The sequence below is a fragment of the Nyctibius grandis genome, chromosome 27 (genome assembly GCF_013368605.1).
Source record: "Nyctibius grandis isolate bNycGra1 chromosome 27, bNycGra1.pri, whole genome shotgun sequence".
NCBI lineage: Eukaryota > Metazoa > Chordata > Aves > Nyctibiiformes > Nyctibiidae > Nyctibius > Nyctibius grandis.
Window position 1 is genome coordinate 2,621,881 of NC_090684.1, and position 25,513 is coordinate 2,647,393.

General features: G+C 49.9%; 1 protein-coding gene across 1 annotated transcript in view; it reads right to left on the reverse strand.

Annotated features, from left to right (window-relative positions):
* Positions 1 to 9,082, reverse strand: part of NFASC (neurofascin) — an 83,110-nt gene extending 74,028 nt beyond the window's left edge. Inside the window, exon 1 of the mRNA XM_068419465.1 lies at positions 9,042 to 9,082. The gene's annotated coding sequence lies outside the window, so the exon portion shown is untranslated. The remainder of the gene's footprint in view (positions 1 to 9,041) is intronic.
* Between the last annotated feature and the right edge of the window lie 16,431 nt (positions 9,083 to 25,513).

Below are 25,513 nucleotides of genomic sequence, written 5' to 3' on the forward strand. Positions count from 1 at the left end.
TGGCGAGGCAGCTCCTCACCCTCCCTGGAGGGACTCTGGAGCTGGGATATCCCCGTGCTCCTTTCCCAACACCTGCCTGCAGTCACGCATCAGCCTTCTCCGCAGAGGCTGAGTTTTGGCTGCCAACATACCCTCACATCTAGAATGATATCCGAAAACTTATGGGGAACTTCAGAGCTTCTCCTTTCCTTCTTATCCAGCCATTCTGCTGGAGGTTTTCTCCAAAGGGTTCCTGCCCAGCTGGTTCAATCCTGGTACATGTCAATGCTCTGACAAAGCAGCTCAAAATACTTCATCATCATTTACCTTAAATACATGTAGTTTTAAAAGCACATGCTGTTACTCAGAGGACTAGCAGCAGAGCACAGAACTTTTTAGTCATCTATAAGCAGCAGTCAGCAAGTTGCAAGCGTGACACGATTTTCTTCCTATCCAAGGAATCTCTGGTTGTCCACATGTTTCCAGCTGCCACCTTGACATCAGCAAACAGAAGCCTACATCATAAAGCACACGTAACGGCAGTCCCTACGGAGCCATCTCCATTGATCACACCTAGATCCAAGTGGCCAGCTAGGCTGTGGAGCCCAGGGCAGCTGCACAGACATCCCACATCCTGATGATATCTTATCACTTGTAGCAAAAGGAAGGTGCCTGCAAGACTTTCTCAGGCAGCTGAGGTACTGCAGGCCCTTACAACCTGCAGGACAATCTCCTGTTGGTTTTGGTGTTATTTTTTCTACCCCTGCAAAGAGGTTTTTTATATAACTCAGTGGACTAATACCATGTTCTAGCAAGTGAAACCACATCTAAGGTGAAGCAAATCTGAGGACAAGGAAGGAGAAGTTCTTTCCATGGTGCCAGCAAAAGGAAATGCCATTTAAAACCAGACACTGCTCTGGCAAAGCCCAGATTGAATGAAGACTAAATAAGAGCTGACAAGCTGACATTTGAAAATGCAATTAGCTACCTTGTAGAGCCACCCTGTTATCTTATTGTTAATTATATGTTTGCTCAGTCTAAGAGGCAATACACTTATTTAAAATTCATTCTCAGGCTCTCCTGCTTTGACTAGTCCCTTCAACCAAGAGCTACTGTCCTTCCCCCCAACCAACCCTACCTCACAGGGTTACGGTGAGTTTTATTTCCCCAAAAGGACCATGCTATTGTGTATTACATAACTGCCATGATAAACTTGCTCTTGGGGAAGCATCTAGAGCAGCAAGTGAATTCCCAAGAAAAGAGGTGCTTGGGAACAGCTGGATGCCAAGGAGAGAGCTGAGACTCACTGCATTAATTTCCCACTTACACAGTTCCAGGGAGGTGCCATCCCTCCCCAGAAGTGACAATCCCAGTCGCCCCACCGAATTTAACTAACCTGTTTCTGCAGCCCTTGATCCAAGCTCTGCAATCAGAGATTTGATTATTCTTATATAAGTTTCTAACTCCTCTCTTAATTGTGATGAAGTTGTCTTTTAAACATATTAGCATGCGTCATGGACCAGGGCCGTTTTACAGACATAAACATAATTCACATTTGTTTGTCTTACAAGGCAAGTTAGGGGGAAGAAGGAAGCATTACAGCTGAGCAAACACAGCGATCTCCTGGGTAAAAAGCCTGCCAGGAACATTTAGCAGCACAGGCTCCCCAGCTCACGCCCTGGCACTCACAGGAACCAGTCCCACCTCCATTCAAACCCAAAGCTCTCCAGAAAGGTTGATCTATTCGGAGAGGAAGATTAGAGTAGCGAGGCAGACAAGGAAATCGGAGTTCATGAAATACAACGTTAGAGAGAAGCCTGCTATACTGGGCTCAAGCCAGATTAGCCTCACAGCTGTCACCACGGCCAGGAGAATTCAGACGAGGTCAACCAAAAATACATAGCCGTGGACCCAGCTGCTGATACTGCTGGGAAACAAGACCCTGCAGGCCTTGGCATCTGGGTATCAGAGCTGTCAATAAGAGATATCAGGCTGTGATATGCAACATAATATTTTGAAGGACGCTTCTATTGTACACATATTTGTCTTCTAATAAGTGCAGCCCGTGTTTTGTATACACTAATACATGTATAAATTAACCCTGTCTTCAGCTTTTCTGGGCATAAGGGAGGGAGCACTTAGTTTTGACAGAAAGTCCAGTCTTAAGACATTTTACATTAGAATCCAAATTTACTAGATATAGTGGAAGAAGGAAATAGGATTATCAATTTATTAAGTAAGTTGATTTGATACGGTTTTCAAGAGGTTGTTCTCAGTGCACATTCATATACATAGCTTCACCGCAGAGGGCATCAAATCCTACCTAGCCACGCTCTTTAGAATTTACAATGGGAGAAGTAAAAATAAGCCAAGATTTAATCCCCAGACATGCTGCAATACTTACAATCCAACTACAGACAGACTGCTCAAAATGACTGTGCCAGAACATGGTCTGGGCGTGCCAGATGTGTCATGAAAGGCAGGCTGGCCTGAGAGGAGCTTCAGGGGTCCCATGCATGCTGTCACATGTGCATGGCTACAAAGCCTCAGTTCTCTCATTCCCCCCTCCCTCCCTCTTGCCTGCACACATCTGTGAACACGTCACAGGGATTCGAACAGAAACCAATGAGCTTCCAACAAGCAGTCTTTGTTGCTGGGTCTGGTAGGAATCTGAAAGCAAGATTTCACGAATCCTGACACCATTTAAGTGACAGCAAGAAAGAGAGCTTTTTATATGCCCTTAACTCAATAAGGGTACAGCTCAGCATACAGATGTGTCTTTATCAACTGCAGAGCCATGCTGTGCTGTTAGGCATATTAGTAACTCCCCCAGCTATCACAAACACGGCTGTGTAATTAAACAGAAGGCGGATGGTGGTACCATACCCTACTGTGGAACTGTTAAGAGCCCGTGGAACAAGATGCAGGCTCGCTCCAAGTACTAATCATCGAAATTGCTTGAGGAAGGGTGACATTTACCACCTCTCACACACCAGAGCACAGGCAGCTCCTCATTAACTGAGCAGACTATGTGTAAAGCTTCCAGGAGCAAGACAGGAGTCAGGGCTGGTCTTCACCTTTTCGCTTTGTTGGGTGAGAAGGGAATGCTGTAATTTCTTTCTCTCCTTCCTAGCCCCCAGGCTATTGAATATCCAATAAAAGCTGCCTCACAGTGATATGAGGATGGGCAGTCAATCTTTGTACATGAGAAAAGGTTCTCAAAGTGATGCGGAAAAGGAGTAGATTGTTTTGCTTACTACTGGTGAAAACCCTTAAGGGAACAGGATCACAGAACAATTCTGTTTGGAAGGGACCACAGCAGGTCAGCTTGTCCAACCGCCAGCTGAAAGCAGGATCAGCTATAAGGTCAGACCGGGTTGTTCATGGCTTTATCCAGATGGATCTTTAAAACACTCGTCCAACAAGGGTGGAGACCACCCAGCCTCTCTGGGTAACCTCTGCTACTCCTTGACAGCCATGCCGGGGGTAGGGGGGGGGGGGGGGAGGGGGGGATTTTTTTTCACCTCCTTGCATCCATTTGCAACCTCTTGTTTCAACCTATGCCTGTTATCCCTTCTCCTTATCAAGGAGGAGCAACAGGGGGATCAACAACGCAGGGACTAACGGGTAGGACCCAGGGAGCCCCCTCCAGCCCCCGTGGCGGGGCGGCGGTTCAGCACCCTGGAGAGCGGCCGGGCGCCCCGCGGGGCCGGGACAGGGAGCTCAGGTCCGGTCTTTCTTCCACCCACGGACACTCATCTCCTTCTAATTCCCTGCCCCGTGGCGATTTTCATTCTTCCTTGCTAACTCCAAGTAAATAATCCTTGAATAATCTTTCCTTGTTGAAATTTGGAGATGTGGTACTCACTCAGGCGCATACCATCATCTATGGTTCTGTTTGCACCCTCAGTGTAAATATATAGAGTCATAGAATCATTTAGGTTGGAAAAGACCTCGAAGACCATTAAGTCCAACTGTAAACTTAACCTTTATGTGCACCCAACATATGCAGGACACCAAGCAAATTAAACAGAGAGCCTGAATCCTTGTTAAAGAACACTGCTCTCCAAGTAACCTCTAGAACACAGAAGCCACTTTTCCTCCTCAAAGAGTGACTACTTAACACAGATGAAAAACATGAGCAACAGGTCAGTGCCTTAGGTCTCCTCAGTTTCAGGGGCACTGCATTTTCTTTTAACTTGGAGCTTCTTGAGGTAACTGGGATAACTAACAAAAGCAAGCATTTCATAGCAGAAGTGGGATTTAAATGCATTTTCTGCAGATTCAGGGAGAGCCCTATCCACTCACAGCTCACACTGCACTTGCCAGCCCTGCCCATCCGTGCCAGCGCATTTCAGGAGGAATATAACATGCAGGCTGACAGTGAGGCAGTATCGTGCCTGCTGTGACTTAGGTCTGTAGGAACCCATCACTCCCCGTGCTGGCAGCTAGCAAAATCTACTGTCAAGGAAGCATAAAGCAGGAGAAAAACTACCAGGAATTCAAATGAACCCCCAGGTTCACCTTGCACCAAGCCTCTGAGTTACGCTCCCTTTAACCAGCCATCTGTAAGGATCAACATTTGCTTCCAAAGGTGGGAAAGCAGCACCTAGGGCAGCCCATGCTAGGTATTTATCAGCTATACGTACATCACCCTTTGAACATGAGATTATTTGTTGCCTGTGACAAGGAAGAGCAGTGCCTGGCAGGAGGTGGGTCCACCCCAGACTGCACAGGCCTTCATGTATGAAGCTGTCAAACCCTCTCAGACTCCACTGGAGTCACTGGGACTGGAAGGTGCTCAGTACCGTGCTAGATTGAACCTTGACTGTACAAAGCACCCTCTTTCCTGTGCTGATGCTTCTCTGGCAGCCTCATAAGTCAGCAGCCCTCAGTTTAGGCTTAATTGAGTAGCAGAGGCAGAGCGATGCCAGCAAAGGATTTCCAGGTGCTGCTTTTCGAAGCAAAGCGTCCATTCCCTGTTCCCAAGGCCTGTACCCTGTCTTTTTCTCCAGCTCTGCCTGCAGCCAGGGCACGACGCCTTGCTCTCCTGTGCCCTTGGGCTGTTCTCTCTGAACTGCATTTCTACAGTGAGAATAATAGGACGTGGTTATCACCAGCAGCAAGAGGATGGGATGAGATCCCAAGGACCCTGAACTGAGGGGAGCTAAAGAGGCAAGGCAAAGACTTGTCCCTGCATAGCACCCTTGGGAACTTCTACCTGGTTTAGCCACGCAAAATCATCTCTATTTGTTCAGTTGTTAATCCTTCTCCTCCTATCTCATTAACTAGGAATGGTGATCCCTATAAGCAGGGCTGAGGTCTAAATCCTCCTTTATTTTAATCCATAATAACACAGTACGGTTTCTTTCAGATCTGGATTTAAAAAAAAAAAAGGGAGAGGGATTATTTAGCATAACAACAACTACAAGCAAGTTCATTCTGAGCTGGATCTCTAAAATTATGCAACAATTATCCTAGACAGCAAAGGTAAACGAATGAAGGTATGATGTGCTTCAGCAGGAGGAAAAAAAAAAAAAAAGACAGAGCAGAAGTCATTAAATAACATTTAAAATAAAGAAAATTGTTTTTGAAAGGAGTTACCCACAGGACAGGGAGACAAGCTAGACCTCTCTGACAAGATTTGCTAGAGCCTGTCAAAAACTGTAACTGAATGCAATCCGTGGTTTGAGCTGCCTGCTTGGTTTTAAGACACAAGGGAATATTTTGGTAAGGGCAAACTAAACCCAAGTAACAATAAAGATTCAAAGGGGAATTACGAGAGTTTAGGTTCCTTTCTTGGGTTTTTAAAACTTTCCTCCCAGGTTTTGCTTTTATTCAAATTCAGGTAAAAAATGGTTTTCTGTACATGACTCAGAGACATTCAATGTAAACAACTGTAATGGATTTAAATCCCCACAATTCAGCTGCATTCTTATTTCACCTAAACAAGCAGAGCTTCGCAACTGTGCAGAAACCAGATTTCACATCTCCCTGAAGTCCTGTAACAATACGAATGAAGGAGCTCTGCCTTGCCTTTCAGGTTTAGCTACATATAAAGTTAAGCGCTGATGAGATTTGAGCGCCTGATGCTGCGCAGAAAACTAAATTAAAACCCCATAAAAGTCAACACACACACGCTACTTCTGTACGGAGAAGGAAGAAATTCAGCAACTCCTGCCGAAGGCTCACAGATAACGTCAGAACCGCAGAAGTGTCTTGGGAATCTGGCTGTTTAAATTTCCCAGATTTCTTTAACAGTCTCAAGTGTAAACCTTTTATTTGTGGGCTCCTCCTTACCAGAGCACACCAAGAACAAGATGGAGCCAACACGCTCTGAAGCTCTGAGTAACCCATGCAAACCTTCGCTCTGCCCAGGTAGGCTCCATTTCTAGAAACACTGACATTTATCCAGACAGTATTTTGTTAGAGACACCCCATAACCACCACATTTCTGCTAGGTGGGGTTAAACAGATGGCAGGAACGGACAGAGGATTCAGGTCAGGCAAGGTACTTGGTACCTATGAATAATTCACCCAGCAAACATTCTCCCAAGGACACTAGGTCACCCATCCAGGCCTGAAATAGAGCATCAAAAGTAAAAATCATTTCTGTGGCAAGTTGAACTACTTTAAAAGACATCTATTTATCATTTCCCATCAGCCTGAACCAAGCACCAACAAAGGTCCCTTTGCCTCCTGTCCATGTCCGCTCTTCCTTTCCTCATGATCGCAGGCAACGCCAACAGCTGCCTGGGGCTGCACTTACAGCTTTTCATTTCTATTCCCCCTCAGTCCCCCACACACCATATGGACACGTTACCATTCACACCTGATCTCAACACCTTCCCCACTCACCACGCACAGGCTGCACCTGGCAGCTCACCCAGGAGACTCAGTACCCTCCTTCTCAGGAGGGGTACAACCACACCAAGACCTACACACAGGGATGTCATGCGAGTAGCCTCTTTGCAGGGTCTCAGACAGCTGGCAGGAACAGAGGTATGAAGAATAAGACCTCATTTTCTTGCTATTATTATTAAAGATAGTTGACCATCTTTGATGCTTGTGCACTGCAGAAAGCCCTTGTGGTGGCACTCTGCCAGCAGCAGCATCGATTTTATACACAAGACCCATGAAGACGAAGACAATTAGATCAGAGCTAGGCAAATAATTCATTATGAATTAATACCATTTGAGAGCTTGGGATATTTTCCATTTAATCATTAACTGGGAGAAGAGGTGATTGGATTGACTGACTTAGTTTAAATCAGATCCCTAGCCACAGCCAAGGCAACTGGGGAAACACTGCGGCCCGCAGTAACCCCCAGCCAGACGCCGAAGATGATGTCGGAGCTTTGTTGTTAGATAGCCAGCACCACCACACAGCTCTAGCTCAAGCAAGACAAAGCCAGTCCCCAGGTCTCAACCCTGTAAACAAAGTCCATTTTCAAATTTAACAACTTGAGCCCATCCTCCGTCAGCTAAGAAGACCTCCATGCATTATTTATGTTGTACTCGAATTACAGCTACACAAAAAAGGAAAGTCAGCAAGGGCCCGGCCTGAAGCCGTTAAATAGAAAGAATGTGATGCTGAATGTGAGCAGTTATCTTTCAAGGTAGGCCATGAAAAGAAGTTTTCTGGAAACAAAGCAGTCACGCTGACGATCAATTTAGCTGTCTGCCAAAGGGTAGACATTTTACAGAAACCCAGTCGGCATCTCAATAAAAGTCACTGGATTCTTGCTTTTGTCCTCAGCATCTGATAGGAGCAGCCCAGAAACACTGACAGCTCCACAGGATCCATCTTAAAACAGGCAGGCACCTGGTCTGCATTTCAGTATTCCAGTTTTTTTTGCAATATACACGTCCCCCTGCCCCTTTACACTGCCTCTCTCTCAAAAAGCAGACAGAAACATCCCCGTTTGACTTTCAGAAGTGCTCTGTAGCCCACATGCTATTCCAAGGACCCGACCTTGAAAAAGAATCTCAAAGACAGTACTCAGAAAAACCTATCCGAGCAGCAAGCTCCATCTGCCTTTCCCAGATTTAGAAGGGAGGGGATTTTCTAGAGAAAACCTCCCTTGGTCCCCCCGTAACCCTCCCCATCCCCACGGTACCGTGCCCAGAGGCCTCGCCAAGATGCAGGCGTGCATCTTCCCTGTGCCCTGTCCTCCAAGGAGCACCTAAGGCCACGGACGAAGGCGCTACGCTGTGCTCAAGCCAAACAGTACCTCTGCCAGGCCCACGCGACTCCCACCTCGGACACGGCCACGCACACGCCGCAGAGCTCCCTTCACCCTCCGCAGCCCATTGCTGAGCGTCTGCCGGAGATGGGGAGCAGCTGAACCGCCCGTAGAGCCGGGAGTACAAATGATTCAGCACTTTCCCCACCTCCAGGAGCCCGATCGATAGCAGCGAGCGGCTCTGCGGGCACAGCCGAGGCACGCACATCAAACCCGCGGCAGCCACTGACCGCTGCGCTCCGCCGGGGCCCGGCTCCATCCAGCGCAGCATCGGCATCGCGACCCAGGGGGTGTCACAGGGGCCTCGCCGGTGAGGCCGGGGGATTTATTTTGCCAGCGCAGGATGTTTCGGAGGGAGGACACGAACCCACCCCCGAAAGCGAGAGGGAAGAAGCAGGGCGCAGCCGCCCCGCAGCGCAAACCTTCCTCCCCAGGAGCCTTCGGGGGCCCAAACGTGCCCTGGCACGCAAAAGTCCCTACTCGGGCTTTATTTCCCTGCCCGCACCCCGTCCCCCCAGACCGACCCGCCGGGATTTTATCGCTCGCGTACACACGATGTCGTGACGTAAGAGCAAAAATCCCATCACATGCCCGAGCCCGGTACCCAGCTCCCCCCGCATGCGGCTCCGGGGGAGGGAAAAATGGGGGGGGGTTGGTGGGAACCCCGCAGGCAGGGGGGTCCCAAACCCGCCCTAAGGGTGCGGGGCCAATCCCCCCCCCCCAGCCCCCGCCTTGCCCCGGGGCTGCCGCGGCTGGACCCCCCCGAGCATCCCCCGGGGGCCGCCCGGTACCCGGTACCCCCCCCGCCCCGCTTACCCGCTCCCGGAGCGCCGGGGCTCGCCGCAGCCGGGGCTCCCGCCGCACTGCGCGCTCCCGGGCGCGGCCGCGCCGCACTGCGCGCTCCCGCGAGGGCGGGCGGGGAGCGCGCCCCGGCAGGAGGCCGGGAGGAAGGCAGGGGCTGGCGGGGAGGGGGATAAGGCAGGGGGAGGGGTTCATTAGCGGTGCCGTTAATTAGCAGCTGCAGCTAATTAGCGGCCCCGCCCCGGCTCTGCCCCCTCCCCAAAAGTTCCCGCAGGCACCAAAAGCACGAACCGGGGTTACGAACCACGCGGGTCCCAGACTCTAAAGCCCATCTCAGGATTTTTCGAGCAGGAAAGGAGAAGTGTTTTCTGAGCACAGAGAGGCCCCGGGTTACACCAACGGCTCTTGGGGGGTCTTTGCCACGCAGGGTGTTGGTGAAGAGGAGCAGGAGTGTCCCAGCTTGGCTCTGGGTAAGGCATCAGCTGGTGCCTGTCTGCAATCGGGCACTCTTCCCCCGCCGAGTGACCCAGCAGCAACTTCTGTTAACATCACAGCCCAGACATCTCTTCGGCATCTTGGTTATCAGAAATGTCAGTTTAATTAAAGCTTCCCCCATCTAGGAAACACTCTCAGCAAGATCTGCCGCTTCCCTCCCCATACATTTTATTACATTACAGATATTCTGCTGAGGCTGTGAAACTTAAACTAATAGAGACACTTTCTCTAGAAGCAACACACCTAGAATTGCTCTAGAAGCGATCACACCTTATTGATTTAGCATATCTTCTAGACAACATATATTGAACACGCTGATGCACATCATATATTCAAGCCCTTTAGGGGTTTATCACAAAAAGTGCTGCGGTCCCTGGCTTAGCCCAAAGATGTATTTGCATTTACATGTGCCACCATCCCATGAAAGTCCCAATGAAGAATTCACGTGTCAGAAGTTACATGTGTGTCCTGCAGGGTCTGCTGGACCACCAGAGAAAAGAACCTTCCTCAGAGCGTCTGGAAAAGAAGCTGGAGGCTGCAATTTTACTATTGAGTAGTAGATGCAGTAACACAAAACCAAATTTAGAGAGCAGGTGCTGCAGGAAAGCAACAGCCCAGCTGCTATAAATGAAGGAAGATAAATCAATTAAGAATAGCTGAGACAGTGCAGAAGCCAGTGCTGAACAGAGCTCCAGCTGCCAGGGTGCTGGTGAAAGCAGAGGCAAAAGCCAGACGATACATGGGAGCAAGGAGGGATCGGTAGCGAAGTGCAAGGAAACCACCCTGGGCAAAGCTGGGGACCTTTGGCTATGAATGTCACTGAGACACAGGCTTATCTCCCTCACCCTGGAGCTGCTCAGCACCCTTGGAAACATTAGACTTCCTCAGGCTTTGCCATTTCTGCAGGGATCCCATTGTACAGAGCTATATTTAGGGCAGGAGAATGTAAAGTCCCTCTTCAAGAGCTTGCTCTTAATCAGTGCTGAGCACTCCTCCGAGATGCTGATTACTGTTAACTCCAGCGGGATCCGAGGGCATGCTGTGCTTCATGAGCTGCTCAGTACCTTGCAAAATTTACTTCTCCTTGCTCCTGCAAGTGTCTATCTCTTCTCTCCTTGGTGGTGTTGGCTGCAAAACAGCCTGCTGGGAAGGAACCAAAATATTCCCTCTTGCTTTTGGAAGTCTCTTTGCAGAGAATCCCATCTGGAGGAGCACACTGCCTACCTGCATCACACAAATACTGATACGCAACATACAGTGCTGAGCTGTTGGTGCTATGAACAAAAATTTGCTTACTCCTCTTTGTAGCTGCCTCTGTGAGGTGTACTGGAAGAAATAGTGAGCAGAGCTGTGATGAAAAGCTTGGAGATGGTCCAAATGTGTGTACATGGGTGAAATGAAACGGAGACGTGTCTCCTAGCATGCATCTGTCTAGGGATAACCAAATCTCATGCAGCAAGGATCAAAATGGTCATGAAAGAGTTAGTTTGTTGCAAACCATTGGCAACTTGAGATGAAGCATATAAGTGCAATAGAAATTGCACCCTGCACTTGCAAGATACATTTGTGACAGTCTGTGTCACAATTAAAATTAGCATGTGCTCCCTCCTTGGCTCTGGTTCCTCCCCACATCCACTCTGGGTATTTGTACTCGCTCAAGGGTCCCTTCCTTTGCTTTCTCCCTAGAGATCCACTGCAATCAAATTAACATGGTTAAGCAGGGAATGGGCAACAAGGAGAAATTAGATGAGTTCCTCTCCTCCAACCAATCTCTTTGAAAAAAAGTATTGATTAGCCTTAAAGCATTAGCACTTGGAAAGATGGATTCATGGGCACCCTGACACTCGAGCCTTTCAGGAAAAGCTGGTGATGGATGCACGTCCCAGGCACTTTGTTTTAATGGAGCAGCAGCTTCGCTTGCCCCCAGGACAGACATGGTGTGACTGCAGCCAGCCTGTGCTTCCCTAGCCAAGAGCACAGGACATGAAGCCCTTCCCCTCTGTAGCTACAGGAGCGCTGGCAGAGGTGTCTCACCTTATTAATGCACCTGCAGTTTTATTCAGTATTGGTGCAGGGGATTTAAAAGCTAGACTGGCATTTAAATGCACTCATCCTGTATTTGCTAAGCCACTGCAAGCACGCAGCGCAGCACAGGCTTCTATTCCTTTGGAGCCAACAATTTAAAAGGGGATGGGATCCTTCAGTTCCTGAGCATCCAACTCCAGAGGCCTTGGATCCCGCTTGCCAGCGATACCAGACCTCTCCAACTGCAGAAGGGTGCAAAAAACCACCTACCACTACCAAAGCACTGGAGCCCTCCCTCAGCCCAGGCAGTGCTCAGCCCAGCCCGGCACACGCCGTGCGTTATCCGGGGCTGCCATCTGCTGCCACAGCAAAACCGTGTTTTCCTGCTAAGGGCGATTATTTTTAGAGTGCACAAAACCCAGCCCACAAAATACGCAGTTTTAGTACTGCTGTCAGGTAGCTGTTGTAAATCTTACCCAGTAAATCCAGCAAACTGGGGGAGCAGCTATTTCATTTCCCTGCAAATGCACATCAAAGCAGATGAGCTCCTTGGCGCTGGGAGTAAAAGGTTCCTCCGTGTGCATGTTACAGGCACAGAAGCAAAGGAAAAGAATTGCAACAGGGTAAGATTAATGGCTCCAGTAAAGGAGAGAAAAACAGCAAACCTGAGCCAGGTCTGTGATTAAATTAAAGGACCTGCACGAAACGAAGAACCCTCAGCCACAGCCATACATCTGAGCAATCCCCCAGACCTCTGTTGTTACTATGATCCCGTGGAGCATTTCAGTCGATCCCCGTCCTTGGAGCAGTGCAGAAACCAGCTGGATTTGTTCTCTGTAACATGCCTGGGGCTCTTCAGGAGCAACCAGCATCTGGGCAGGCCCCAGGGGCAGAGCCTCGCTGGCACTGGTCACCGACACCTCATGCATTAAGTGTGAGACTTATTTCTCTGCTTCCTGTAGTGCTTCTCATACCCAAACTGATAGCAAAGAGCTACAGCTGCCTGTGGGGAAGGACAGTTTCGCCTGCTTTCCCTCCCCAGGGCTGTTAATGTGTCTTTGGAGAGGGGCTGCCTGACCACATGCCAGCAAGGGAAGGGCTCTGCACCCCATGGGGAGATTTACCTGGTGTCAGCCAGGCACGCTCCAGCCTTCATTCCAGGAAAGGTTTCCTTTGAGTTCTAGATCTAGAAAAAAGACCTTTATTTGCCTGCTTGTGACAATCAAGACTGCACCCACCCCAAAACAGAGGTGGGTGAAATCCAGGTGTCATCAGGTGGGGTCACACCAACACACTGACATTTCTGTCCCTGAAAGAGCAGGGACACCAGCTGAACTCACCCTAAGAAGTTTTTGCAAAACAGCATCCCAAAGCAGTTGTTTCCCTAAAAGTTGCCTCTAATACCCCACCTCTCTCTCTCTGGGTCAAATTCCTCCTCACAGTTTGCATCCCCAGGCTCACAGCTCCAGACCTGCTTCCAGGAACCGCTCAGTGGGATGCTGGCTGTGAGGGGGCTGCTTTGGGGGCCCAGGGGTGCTATCTGCCCAGAGGGGACCACGCTAGCGCTGGCATAGCCAAGAGCAAAGCCTGCTGCGGACGGTGGCAGGGAGGCAGCCACCCAGGCCACCGAGACCTCTCCGTTGCACAGCTCCAGGCATTCCTGGAGACTCCTATGTCTAACACCAGCTTACCATGAAATATTAAGCAGCTCAATGTGAACGAAGCTTTGCGCTGATACTGCTCTTTCCAGGCAGATATCAAGATCACAGATACAAGAGTCCAGGCAGCTTTGCCCGGCATCCTTCCCCCGAGAACGTTACCTTTCGGGGCCAGGCAGGTTTGCATTGCACCCCTGTGCTCACCAGCACTTGCCCTCTCAAGCCTCCTGTTTTGCATGAGGGGATGGGAAGAAGATGAAGGCAAAGAAGATGTTTTCAAGGGAAAACTGAATTATATCATTCCCTTACAGCTCCTCAGAGTCCCAAGGAGGGGCTGAAGTGAAGGGGGCGGGGAGAAAACCCTTTACCTTTATGCTGCACATCTCCATCTCTGGCTCATCACACCCTTTAAGCATTTCTACTGGCTTGAGGGGCACTGAGTGCCTCCACTTATTTACTTCCAGAGGATTAGGAACTTGCTCAGCTGGAAAAGACAAGGCCATCTTGCCCGTGCTTATATCACCTTAATTTCTAATATGAGCCAGCTGCTCATTATGCAAGAAGTCATTAATGTCGCCCCATCATAAAATCTAAATATTTCCAGCACTCTCCAGATAGCAAATTTAAAAGGTTATATTTCCTGAAACACCTTTCTGCATCATGTGTCTTGTGCAGTATCCATTTTTCTAGTGCTTAATATGAAGAATAATGCACATTGCTTTTGTTTTCTTTCATTTCATGAAGGAATTGCTAGTACAGAGCATGTATACACAAGTATCTCTCAGCTCCTGCAGAAGTCAGGCTCTACCTGTTAGAGCCTGGGAGCCTGTCTTCAGCCTGAAGCGAACACCATGAGCCTGTTCCATGTGCTACACCACTAGATTGCAGCAAAACACCAATTTCTGCTGCCAGCGCGCTTGCTGGACAGGAGAAAGGAGCAAACAGAAGAGTGTGCAGCACTGGAACATCTTGCAACCTCTCTAGCAAAAATCCAGGTGAGAAATCCTGCAGCAAGCGAGCCGCAGCAAAGAGAACCACTCCCCTTAGGATGCACACAACCCACAAGAGCATCTTGCTCACTCGGTTGGGCTGAAAGCACATCCCACAGGCGCAGCACTCAGCATCACGCTGCCTCTCAGCCAGCTTGCCCGAGGTTTCGCACTGCCACGGAGGTGGATGTCACAAGCCAGCCCCAGTGAAACTGGACCTTTGTTTTGTACTGAGTTCGCACAAACAACTTGAAACTTGGCTGTGAATCCTACAAGGAAAAGGCGACCTAAAAGCAACCAGTGAGCTGACAAAGACAACGTGTTCCTGGAGCTGGAGGGACTGACGAGCAGTGGTGGCTGTCACCACACCACTCTGTAGTTCCCTTTGTAGAGCCACGTCAAGAGGACTGTTACACACTAAGCACTCTTGAACTTCAGCCCGCCAAATCCTTGAGCTGGGATCAATGTTTTAGAGCTGAACTTCAAGCTCTTGACTTGGACACGTTGGTCTCAAACTCCAAAGGTGAAGTTCTCCCTTCTGCTGCTGCATGCCTTGGACCCCACCTCCAGCAGCCGCTCTGCTGCTCTCGCAGGGGGGAACGTCTGCAGCCCCTCTGTTCACAGGGACAAAATGGGCTGCTCGTGGTTTCTAGAGGAGGCAGATGTAACTGAGCAAACCCTTTAGCTCCCAAGGGCACCCTCCCTGGTGTGGGGTTTGGCCATATATTAGTCAAGATCTGCTGCGTTTCCACTGGAGCCCCAGAAGGACCGAGGACTTTCAGCGCTAGCAGATTTCTCACGATTACAGCAAATGATTTTACAGGGTTATCTGGAAGGAAGACATTTAGATGCGCAAAGCATTCATTAATCATCAATAATTAACAATTATTATTTAAAATACCAGGGCAGGAAAAATCCCGGTGTGGATATTTTTGATTTGTAAATGCCAGGCTTTTAATTAAAAGCGAGGGAACGTAATCATCAGCCGACTGTTTTTAACAAGTAGCATTCTGGGGTTTGGCTGTTGGATGCCCTAGACAGAGAAGGGCAGGGGCTTTGCTGGAGTAACAAGAAGTTTCAAGTCTGAAGGACGTGCCCTGGCAGGAACATCCAGCCCTGGGGCCAGGAGCCTCCCGTGGGGCTTCAGTGCCAAGAGGGGGAAATCCAGCTGGTTGCACTGTCTGGCACATGTCAGTCCTCAAGCAATCTCTGTCCTGGGGACAGGTGGGAAACTCAGGCTCTATATAAACCACAGATGAATTAAAGGGTCCAGAGAAGAAAGCAGAAGCAAGGGACAATGGGGAAAGCCCAGGTTAGAGTTGCACAGAGAGTTAATGCCAGGAAACACAAGGAAGGAGGTCTGGGAGGCATGGTAATGGCGCTGGGTCATACAAAGTATTTGGCTTCCTTCTTTAAATGGCCACGTCTGAACAAAAATAAAGCACATGGGACTTGATCAACACTCAGCAATGGTTTTGTTTGGCTTGAAAACACCACTCGTGCTGAATATCCTATTTATATGAAAAAGAAAAAAAGAACAGACAAACTTCCCCCAGCCCTCCTTAGCCAGGCAGTGAGCTGAAAAGGAACCCCCCTGCAGAAAGCCTTTGCTGCCAGGGAGGATGAATGCCCTTTCAGTCACTCCTTTCAAAAATTGAAGTCCTCACTGAACACCACCAGGACGCGTGAAGCTGCAGCAGCACAGAGCTGCCACGTCCCGGCGTCAGCTTGTGGGGTGGGGAGAAGAGCCCAGAGAAGACACAGCAGGTATTTACACACATTTAGACCCTCAGGAGCTGGTGCAGTCCATCTGTGACGCAGGAATTCCTGCACCTTACCTTTGAGAGCTGTCTCACAGGCAGCACTCTCCTCCCAGGCGCTTCACGGGCTGCTCACCACCACATTTCAAACCCTGATTAATTTGTTAACACCTACCATTCATCAGCCCCATAACATCAGCGCTATTCAATAGTCAAAGACCAAATTTTTTATCCACAACATCAGTCTCCTTCCATCACCACTGATCTACGCCCAAGCTCTTCGTCATGCCCTGGTACAGGCATTTCAGAGCCTTTCAAACAGCCTCTTCAGGCAAGAGGCTAATAAAGCCGACCCGGAGAGTGCTCGATTTGCTCACCATGTCGTGTGACTGACAGCAGCACAACGCCGCAAGCACCGAGCTGGCACCAGAGCCTGGATATAGGTTATTGGTTAATCAATCAATAGGCTTGATCCTTTTCAGACTCTTACAGAAACCCGCCTGAGCAGAGCAATTAGCATTAGGTGGGTTTCTGGTACCTAATTCCCACTTAAATTATCCGTGATTGAGCAGCAGCTGCAGGCTGGGTCTCTTCAGCAACAGCTCGTGAAAGAAAGGTCACACAATGCTTGTTTTGCAGGTGAACAGCAGCATCCCACACTGCAAGGTAATAGAGGTCTTTTGTACAAAGAATTCCCACCTGAAATCGTAGAAATCATATAAGTAGACTGCATTAGCTACACATCATAAATATTGATGCTGTTGCTAAGGGGAAGGAGGGCTGGGTTCAATGTTAATGGACTGATGCTGGTATGCTGAAAACACTCCGGGGAGCAAAAGGGACAAAATACCGCTGTCAAAGAGAGCTGCGTGTGTCTCCCGTGGCTTTTGGGCAGGACTCACGTGGCTGGCCCTGGGAATGTGCAGCTTGACATGTGCATGGGTTCTTCCTCGTACTCCTCCAAATTTTGGGTTAATCATGCGACCTTGTGAAGACAGCAGCTGGTTTGGCATCTGCTCTTAGGTAGAGCACACACCACAGGCATGGGCCATGCATCTTCACGCCTGGACATTGCGTGTGAAGCACCAGCATACGGCTTCGGTTGTATCCCCTGGGGAGGGGGGATCTGCAAGGCTTTGGGTGCACCAGGCAAAAGCTGCCTTCTGCACGGGTTGGTGCTGAAGATACTTGATGAGCTTGTGCAGTTGCTTAAGGAGGACACAGCTCTGGTGTTTTCATCACTGGGCTTGCTGGCACAGGGGTGATGGTGGGTCCAGTGGAGAATAACACGCTTCTCAGTGGTCAGAGGCTGGGCTGTGCATGGAGAGAAAGCATGGGGAGATGCCCAGAGCTAAGCTCCTTACAGCCACGGGTGGACTGATGGAGGAAGATGATTTTGGAGAGGGCCCCAAGAGATCCATCCTTGGGAGTTTGTTCTTGTTCCACAGAGCTGCAGGGACAGAGAAGTCCTGCCCCATGCAGCCCAGCTGCTCAGCATCCCCTGCCCTGTGTGTGCCCTGAGGGGGAAGAGGAGGGCTAATTAAAAAAGGAAGCTTTTAAGGAGAGAGGCTCCACACAAATTAGATGATGACCAACCACTGAAGCAACCCAAGACGCCGCACAGCCCCGGCAATGACCTGCGCTCTCCGAGCTGGTTGTGGGTGGCACTGCCCGCTGCAGAGGCACTTTCACACCCCGCTGAATCAGTGCCCTCTGTTTGCCTGCAGCACTCCAGAACCTGAAGAGCCCTTAATGGATTAGGTATCTGAGAAGAGGATGCTGACAATCAGTGGCTGAAACTCCCCTCCCTCCTTTCCCCCTCCCTTTTTTTCCACTCCCTGCTTTTACTGACTAATGCAGTCCCTGATGGCTTCCAAATTTCAAGTGCACAAGGTGTTACACAGGCCAAGCTTCCACGGCTGCTTATTATTCACAACCGAACAAGACCTAGACAGCAAATTGCTTTGTTGATCCTGTGAAGGGAATCGATCCTTACAAGCTTAGTGCATCTGACATGTTTATCGCTGGCTGGGCACGGGGAAGGATGCTCACAGCGGGGCCGGGAGGGGTGGCCCAGCCTTCTGCAGCCCTCCAGCTCCCCGAGCTCTGGTGTGGAGCAACCATGAAGGCTGGGATTAGCTGATGGGCTTTTGAGGCCAGAAAGCACCGTTCTGGTTGTCTGATCACCTGAGCAGGCATTAACTCTGGTGTCCTGCCTGCAGACACCGAGCACTGAGGATGGGAACATGAATTAAAAGGCAGAGGTGTCCAACCAAGCGCAAGATGGGTCTTGGGGTGATCCTGGAGACTGGGGGTTTCTCGCATCAAGAAGTTAGTAGGACCTCTGAAAAGGATTTAGGTGTTAAAGCTTTTCATTGTGCCTTACTCGTTACATCTTGGGCTTTGTGGTGCTAAATTGCTGCCCACGCTGGAATAGGTGTCCCTGCTTGCATCCTCCAAAGACCAAGTCTCCTGCTCACCCACCCCGGGGCTGCGTGAGACTGAACGAGATGAAACCCCTTCAGTTCAGAGAAACCGAACCAGCACCGGGACCGCAGAGGCGTGGGCTGGTTTTTATTCATGATTCCCGTCTCTCCTCGACACAGTTCAAAGCTCACTCTGAGCTAAAGGAAACAAGATGATGAGAAGCAAACACAACCCGAATCTGTGCTGGAGAGAAAGTGATTACTTGTTAATGGACCAGCCCGAGATGAGGCTGTCCCAGCCCTGCAATTCAGACAGCAAAACCCACCTGCTGGGAGCCTCTGCCACAAACTTGTGAGAAAACTGAGTTCTTCAGAGAGAATAACAGATCATAAAGCTGCAGGACACACACAGATCATTAACGAGGCTGAGCCCACACAGACAACACTCAACAAACCCGGGAGCAGCAGTCCCTGCCGGGGCGGGTCGGGGCTTCGCAGCACGAGTGTCCCTGGAGGAGACACTACCCAGACACGGAGGTGGGCAACGTGTGTGTTAAAGCAACACGAGTAATAGGTAAAAGATGCAAAGTGTAAGCAAATATCGCAGGAGAACAGCTACTCCTGGATTCCAGCGCCCACACATAAATCTCACCGGTTGCAAGCAGGAGGGGGTGTGCAGGCTGTGCCAGCATTCAGGTGAAGTCAGTAAATCAAGCAATTTTCCAGCCTACACGTGTCTCAAAATCAACTGCAAGCATCCGACGGTGCCTGATTTGCCTTTTGCTTTTGCTGATGCAGACCCAGCGCTTTGCCACTCCAGCATCTTTCCCCCGACAGTTCATTGATTATCAAGCTAGAAGGGACAACAGTCATAAATTCATTTGATCTTGTTTATAGTATTCGTCTGTCAGACTTCCCTGAATCGATTCCCATTTAAACCAGAATATTTCTCACTGGAAAAAAAAATATCTGTGCACGGCAGAGAACTCTCCTAAAGCTCCCTCGCCTTGTGCTCCAGCCCTTGGTGCCCGGGCAGATGCCTCGGTCACAGCCAGCATCGCTGCGGCCGTGGGGAGCACCCAGGGCTCCCGCTCGCCGTCGCTGCTGTGGGCAGGGGTGAGCTGGGGCAGGCAGGATTCGACCCATCAGTGGGAGGGCAGCGGAGCCAAAAATAAACCGGTGGATGGGGAGCAACAGCCCTGGAGCCACAGCAGGATGGGGTTTGGAGTTGCTGGTTTGGTCCAGTATTGCTGGGGGCTCCAGTCTTACAGAATCACTGAGGTTGGAAGAGCCCTCTGGGATCATCGAGTCCAACCATTGCCCTGACACCACCATGGCAACTAGACCAGGGCACTAAGTGCCATGTCCAGGCTTTTCTTAAACCCCTCCAGAGACGGTGACTCCACCACCTCCCTGGGCAGCCCCTTCCAATGGCTAATGACCCTTGCTGAGAAGAAAGTCAGTCGCTCCGACACAAATAAGTTCTTCACTCCCACGCTCCCCACCTGCGACAGAGCAGAAATAATTGGGTTTTCTTCTAATTTTGGTGTGTATAGCACTAGATCGCCGGGGCAGGGGCTGTCTCCTAACGTGGGCTCCTGCAACTGCACAGCTCGGCTCTACAGTGCAGTCTCCACCTTCCTCGTACAACAAGTAACAGCCCAGGAGCCCCCGCGGGGACCCTGCCCGCACCCCCCCGGCAGCACTCCGGGGACTCGCCCCCGACAGCGATGCCTTCCCTTCCCTGGGGAGTTCAGCCAATTAACGGTGCGCCCATCGTGCTGCTGTAATTGCACACTATATTGCTCTAAACAGTAACAAAAAAGAATAAAAAAAAAAAAAGATGTTGCTGGGACTAGAGACTTGAAAAATCCATTAAAAGATTTATTTTTTATTTTACCCAATACCTTGGGGGTTTGAAAGCTCATCTGCGTGTTACTGCTCCAAATGGAAAACCAGAATAAATGCATATTTGAAGTAATAAAAGCCCTTTCATACTAAATCTGAGTACAAATTAACAATTACTAGTGCTGTCTAATGCCTTTCTGCCTCAACATTTTCATTTAACAGCCGTTCTTTTATCTTCAATGCTCCAGTTATTTTTTTTCCTCCAAGATACTTATTGTTAGGTTGGGGTGGGGAGTGTTGTTTTGTTTGTTTTTTTTTTTTTTTTTCCCTTTCTTTCCAATTTAGCAGCAGGAGGAAAGTTTTGTTTTGTTTTTTTCTTGCCTGAACAGCAAATAAAATAAGAGAAGGAGGGGAGCCACCACTCCGGCTGCTGGCACGGAGCCCTCTCCATCCTTAGGTGCCAGAGAGGAGGGGGTGCTGGTGGGCACCGTGTCCTACTCACCCTGCAGGCACGTGGCTACCAGGGCTGGGGTCCCTGCCCACCCCTGGCATCGTGCTGGCTGCTCAGAGAGAGACCTGTGAGCAGGTAAAACGCTGCGTGGGTGGCACTGGTGTACAATTGTCACCTTGATACGTGCAAACGTTGCACGCCGATGGCTGACAGCCTCCTCTTGCTGGCAGGTGGCCAAGGGAGCTGGGGAACAACCCAGCCAGAGGAGATTCGGGGTGGCTTTGCTCATGAATGAAGAGAGGTGGAAGGATCTCCTAGGAGAAGGAAAATCCCGGCGCTGATTATCCACCATCAGCAGCATCACAGCACTAATGCACTGGGGAAAAGGCGGCGCTCAGGTAAAGTCTGCTGCCTTTCTCAAGGATCTCAAAGCACCGATGGCAAACGAGCAAAGGAATTAGCAGCGGAGTGAACTGAGGGCGTGAGAACAGAAGGTTACCCCCAAGCCCTGCTTGAGCGCTGTGTGTGCTTCCTCTTCACACACCATTAAGTTTATGGGGAAGCACACGACACAGCTGGGAGCCGAGTAACTGCTGTTGATTAGTGCTCTGCAAACAAGCAGGGCTGATGGAGCTGAGCACAGCATCTTCAGCAGAGAAGAAAGGATAGTCCGTGGGAAACCTCTCAAAATACTGAAGGGGATGCTCTCCGGTTGTCAGCCGTCCCCCTGGACAGACTATGGATCTCTGCAGGTCGTGGGAGGGTTGTGGTTTGTGATGCTGGGGAAGAGCCATGACACAAACCTCATCTTGCCTGGGGACACAGCGAGGAACTGGCCACCACCACCAGCACCAACATGCCCAAGAACCACCCTTGTGAGTAAAGAGAGAAGAAGAGGGATCCTTAAGAAAACTCAAGTTCTAAATACTTTCACTCGTCTCAAACTTTTGGAGAAGGGCATGAAACATGTCTTTAAAAAAAGAAACCTATTTGCATATTTTGCATAACTTAGCAGGAGACGCTGTGTGTTTTTGCTCTCCCCCAAGAGCTGTATCTCGCTTCCCTTTGATCCGGTTCCTCACAGCGTCAGGAAAGCACGACCAGAGACGTCCCACACAGAGGAGCAGGGAGCACCACAGGCTCTTACCTTTGCTTGAGACCACCCTGGGATTCCTCACGCTCCTTCACGGGGAGGTTTCTGACACAACAGCCAGAGTCAGAGCAAAGCCCAGCTCAGGCAGGGGTCAAGTAAGGAAGTTTTGGGGCATTTCCTTGGCAATGGAGACTTGTCTTAGTGGTTAACAACACCAAGCCCCTTTGTGACTCCTGAGCCCTTTCCCGAGAATTAGTGGGACCCAGTGGCCAGGACACTGGCCAGCATGTCAGGAGACCCAAGGACTTCTCCCAGCTCTGCTGCTGGTTCATTAAGTGACCTTGTGGTTGCCCTTTCTGGCCTGCACCCTTGAGATGGGGACAGTGGGATGCTCACCCCCTGCTGTAAAGCACCTTAAGATCTTGGATAGAAGCAGAAGGGCCTCAACAGCCCCTTGCTGGGGGGGTTCCATGGGGTTATTTGGCCTGGTTTAAATGCAGATCCTATTAGTGACCTCTATTCATCAGCAGGGAGCACAGCGTGCTCTTAGCAGGGCTGTATCATGCTTTGAAATTCAATTCATTGCAATCAGCAGCAGTGGCTCTGAGGGCAAATGGAGAAAGCCAAGAACGTCATCTCAGTTAATAAGATAACAATTTAACATGTGGCGGGGTTTCTTTCCCTCTGCCTCCATCCAAACAGGCCAGCAGACATTGGGAGTTGCCTCTAAGTAATTTAGTAGAAAGGCTGCTGTGATTTCAATACCCCCTCCTCCCTGTTACCATCCAGCAATGCTTCTTGTCACCAGCTAACAGCATTTAAAATATTTACAGCCCTGTCTTTTCCCTGGGGAAGGATCAGAATAAATCATTGTAGCTGACAATAAATCAAAAATTAATCTCCCAAAAGCGCGAGGCCTGTCCGATCCCTCAAATAACAAGCAGCACGATTTATCAAGTAAATTGGTACCGGTGTCTGCATGGCATCGCCGTGGGGTGTAATGGATGGGGTGGAAGGGCAGGCAGCTCGGCCAGCCCCAGGAGCTCAGGTACCAGGGAAAAAGGTTGGGGTATGGCTCTGGGGTCGTTAAATGCCACCTTCTCGTTACCTACGTGGTCTTGTTCCCCCGCTGCCATCGGGAAGCGAGAGCTCCTGTGCGTCCCCAAGCCCAGTGCAAGCCCTCTGCCCCAGCAGCACTGGCATCCCCACCAGCCCCAGCAGCACTGGCATCCCCACTGGCATTCCCACAGCTGTATTTTCAGCGTGCATCCCTGTGCCCGTGCAGCCCTCGTGGGGATGGCACTCGCAGGGACCAGCACCTCAGGCTGAGCACAGAAAGGGGCATGGGAGGAAAGTTATAAGGTCCTTTATATGGTCATGGTTATTGCACTGCCATTGCAATAATCATTTTCTTTTCTTTTCCAACATATAAAACCTAAATATACTCATCCTATGGCATATCTTAGAATCACAGAATGGTTTGGGTTGGAAGGGACCTTAAAGCCCATCCAGTTCCACCCCCCTGCCACGGGCAGGGACACCTTCCACCAAACCAGGTTGCTCCAAGCCCCATCCAACCTGGCCTTGAACACTGCCAGGGAGGGGGCAGCCACAGCTTCTCTGGGCAACCTGGGCCAGGGTCTCACCACCCTCACAGCAAAGAATTTCTTCCTCATATCTAATCTAAATCTCCCCTCTTTCAGTTTAAAACCATTACCCCTCATCCTGTCACTACTTGCCCTTGTAAAAAGCCCATCTTAATAGTGACTAATTTATACCATCAGCATTTTGTAGGATGTTGTTCTTTTAAATATCCGTTGCGCTAGATATGTACACAGACAGACATTTACCACAAAGTTCTCTGCCAGGGCACCCCCCAGCTCAAAGCCTTGTGGCTGCCGCAGGAAGGGCTCAGCTCGCAGCCCCCCGGTAGGGAACAGCACCCAGACCCTGGGGTTCAAGGGAGCAAAGAGTTTTGATGACAGTCTCTCCTGTAACCTCAGGAGACATTTTTTCCGTGGTACAAAGCACACGCAGCATCCTCACTCCTCTGCCAGACAACCGCCGCTCCAACCCGCTGCCCTGCCATCACAGCAACCATCAACCTGCAGCTCTGTCCATCACTTCTCTTTACAAAGCTGATTTATCTGACTACCAAAACACCTCTTCCCCCCCAGTTTGCAGCTATTATATCTGTTTTTCCTGCAGAGGGAAAATTTCCTTTTGATCTTTCTCCCCGTGACAAAGTAAGACTAAACTCATGTGTAATAATTGCTCCCAACAGACTTACTATGGGCACCTCCTCTCTTTCTGCTACAGCTCAGGATCTAGATGTTTAGTCAATCTTATAAAACAAAGAGAGAGACGAAGAGATTAGAGAAATTTATAGACATGACCCCAGCTGTGCAGAGGCAGTGCAAACATTTAGCTGGAGATTGCTGCTGGGATGCGTGCTGGAGTCCCCCAATGCACAAGGGAACAGCTCTGACACTTCTCTCTTAAACTTGCTTTTTTTTTTAAAGCAAGTTGGGAGTTTCTGGACTGCAGAGAGCGTGCAGATTTTTAGTGGTGTTACCGATACACGTATGCAAACATTAGTTTCTAAGGAACATGATTTATAAGGTGTCATGGCTGTAAGGCTGGCTGACCTAGGCAGCAAATTAACTTGGGAAGTGCCAGGGTGCATTAGTTTGACTGACAAGCAAACAGCCTGAACCAGGTCAGCAAATTTGTTAGGTGCCTTAGTGTTTTCCTTAATGGAATCAGAGATCTCTCTCTAACAATAAATTAATCTCTGTCAATAGCACACGTAATAGGGTTCTCCTGACAGACAGCTTCCCAGGAGGGGTCTCCTTCCACTGTGCACTAGGATTGCAGCAGAGTCCTGGGTCCCCCTCTGGAAACCAGCTGGGTATTTCAGGGAGACTGGGGACCAGTGGGCTGCTCCTAGGAAGACACCCTCCTTCTGCCTGAGTCCCTGGGGCTGCTGCTCAGGGGAGGGTTCAGGAGACTGGGGTCCTGATGAGCCCTCTCCTGAGGTCTGAGCGCAGCACTCAGCATCACATACAATCTCGTTGCGTTATTGCATTTTGTCCCTGAACATGGCACTCTAAGTTTTCTCTTCATTCCATTTTCTCTTAACTTTGCCAGAATAAATTCAGACCTGTTATTCCTCTAGCTGTGCCCAGCAATAAGCCCCCAGCTCAGCTCCATACCAGCAGCCTCACTCTCCCCGAACCCTGCACCCCGCCAGGGGCATGGATGCTGCAGGGGCTCCTTCCAGCTGAGGCACCGTCCATCCCTGTCCCTCTGCTGCGATGACCAGTTTGCAGGCAGAGGGATGCAAGCTCAAAAGCTGAGGTTGCACAGAGAGGGTGATGGCGACTGGCTCCTTCCTGGCTGAACCTCACATCGGTGCAATCCCCAAACCACACTGTTTGAAGCAAAAGCTGTGGGCACATCCCTGTCGCCTTGTAAACTGCTGCATAAGGAGGTGGGCTCCACAACTCCTGTTTTCTTCCTCAGTGCTAAACATCAAGACAGCAAAGTTTTTATTTATAAAGCTATTCTGAGGTTTTAACAGGATTTTACAAGATTTGCCAACTGTATACACACGTGGGTGTGTGTTGACTTGAGTGTCTTTCTTGTCGTGAGTTACACAGACGAGAGATTCCTTCCCTCAACAGAAAAGTCTCCTTCCATCTCTTCACACCCGTTTCTCCATCTACTCATCTCTCTATCC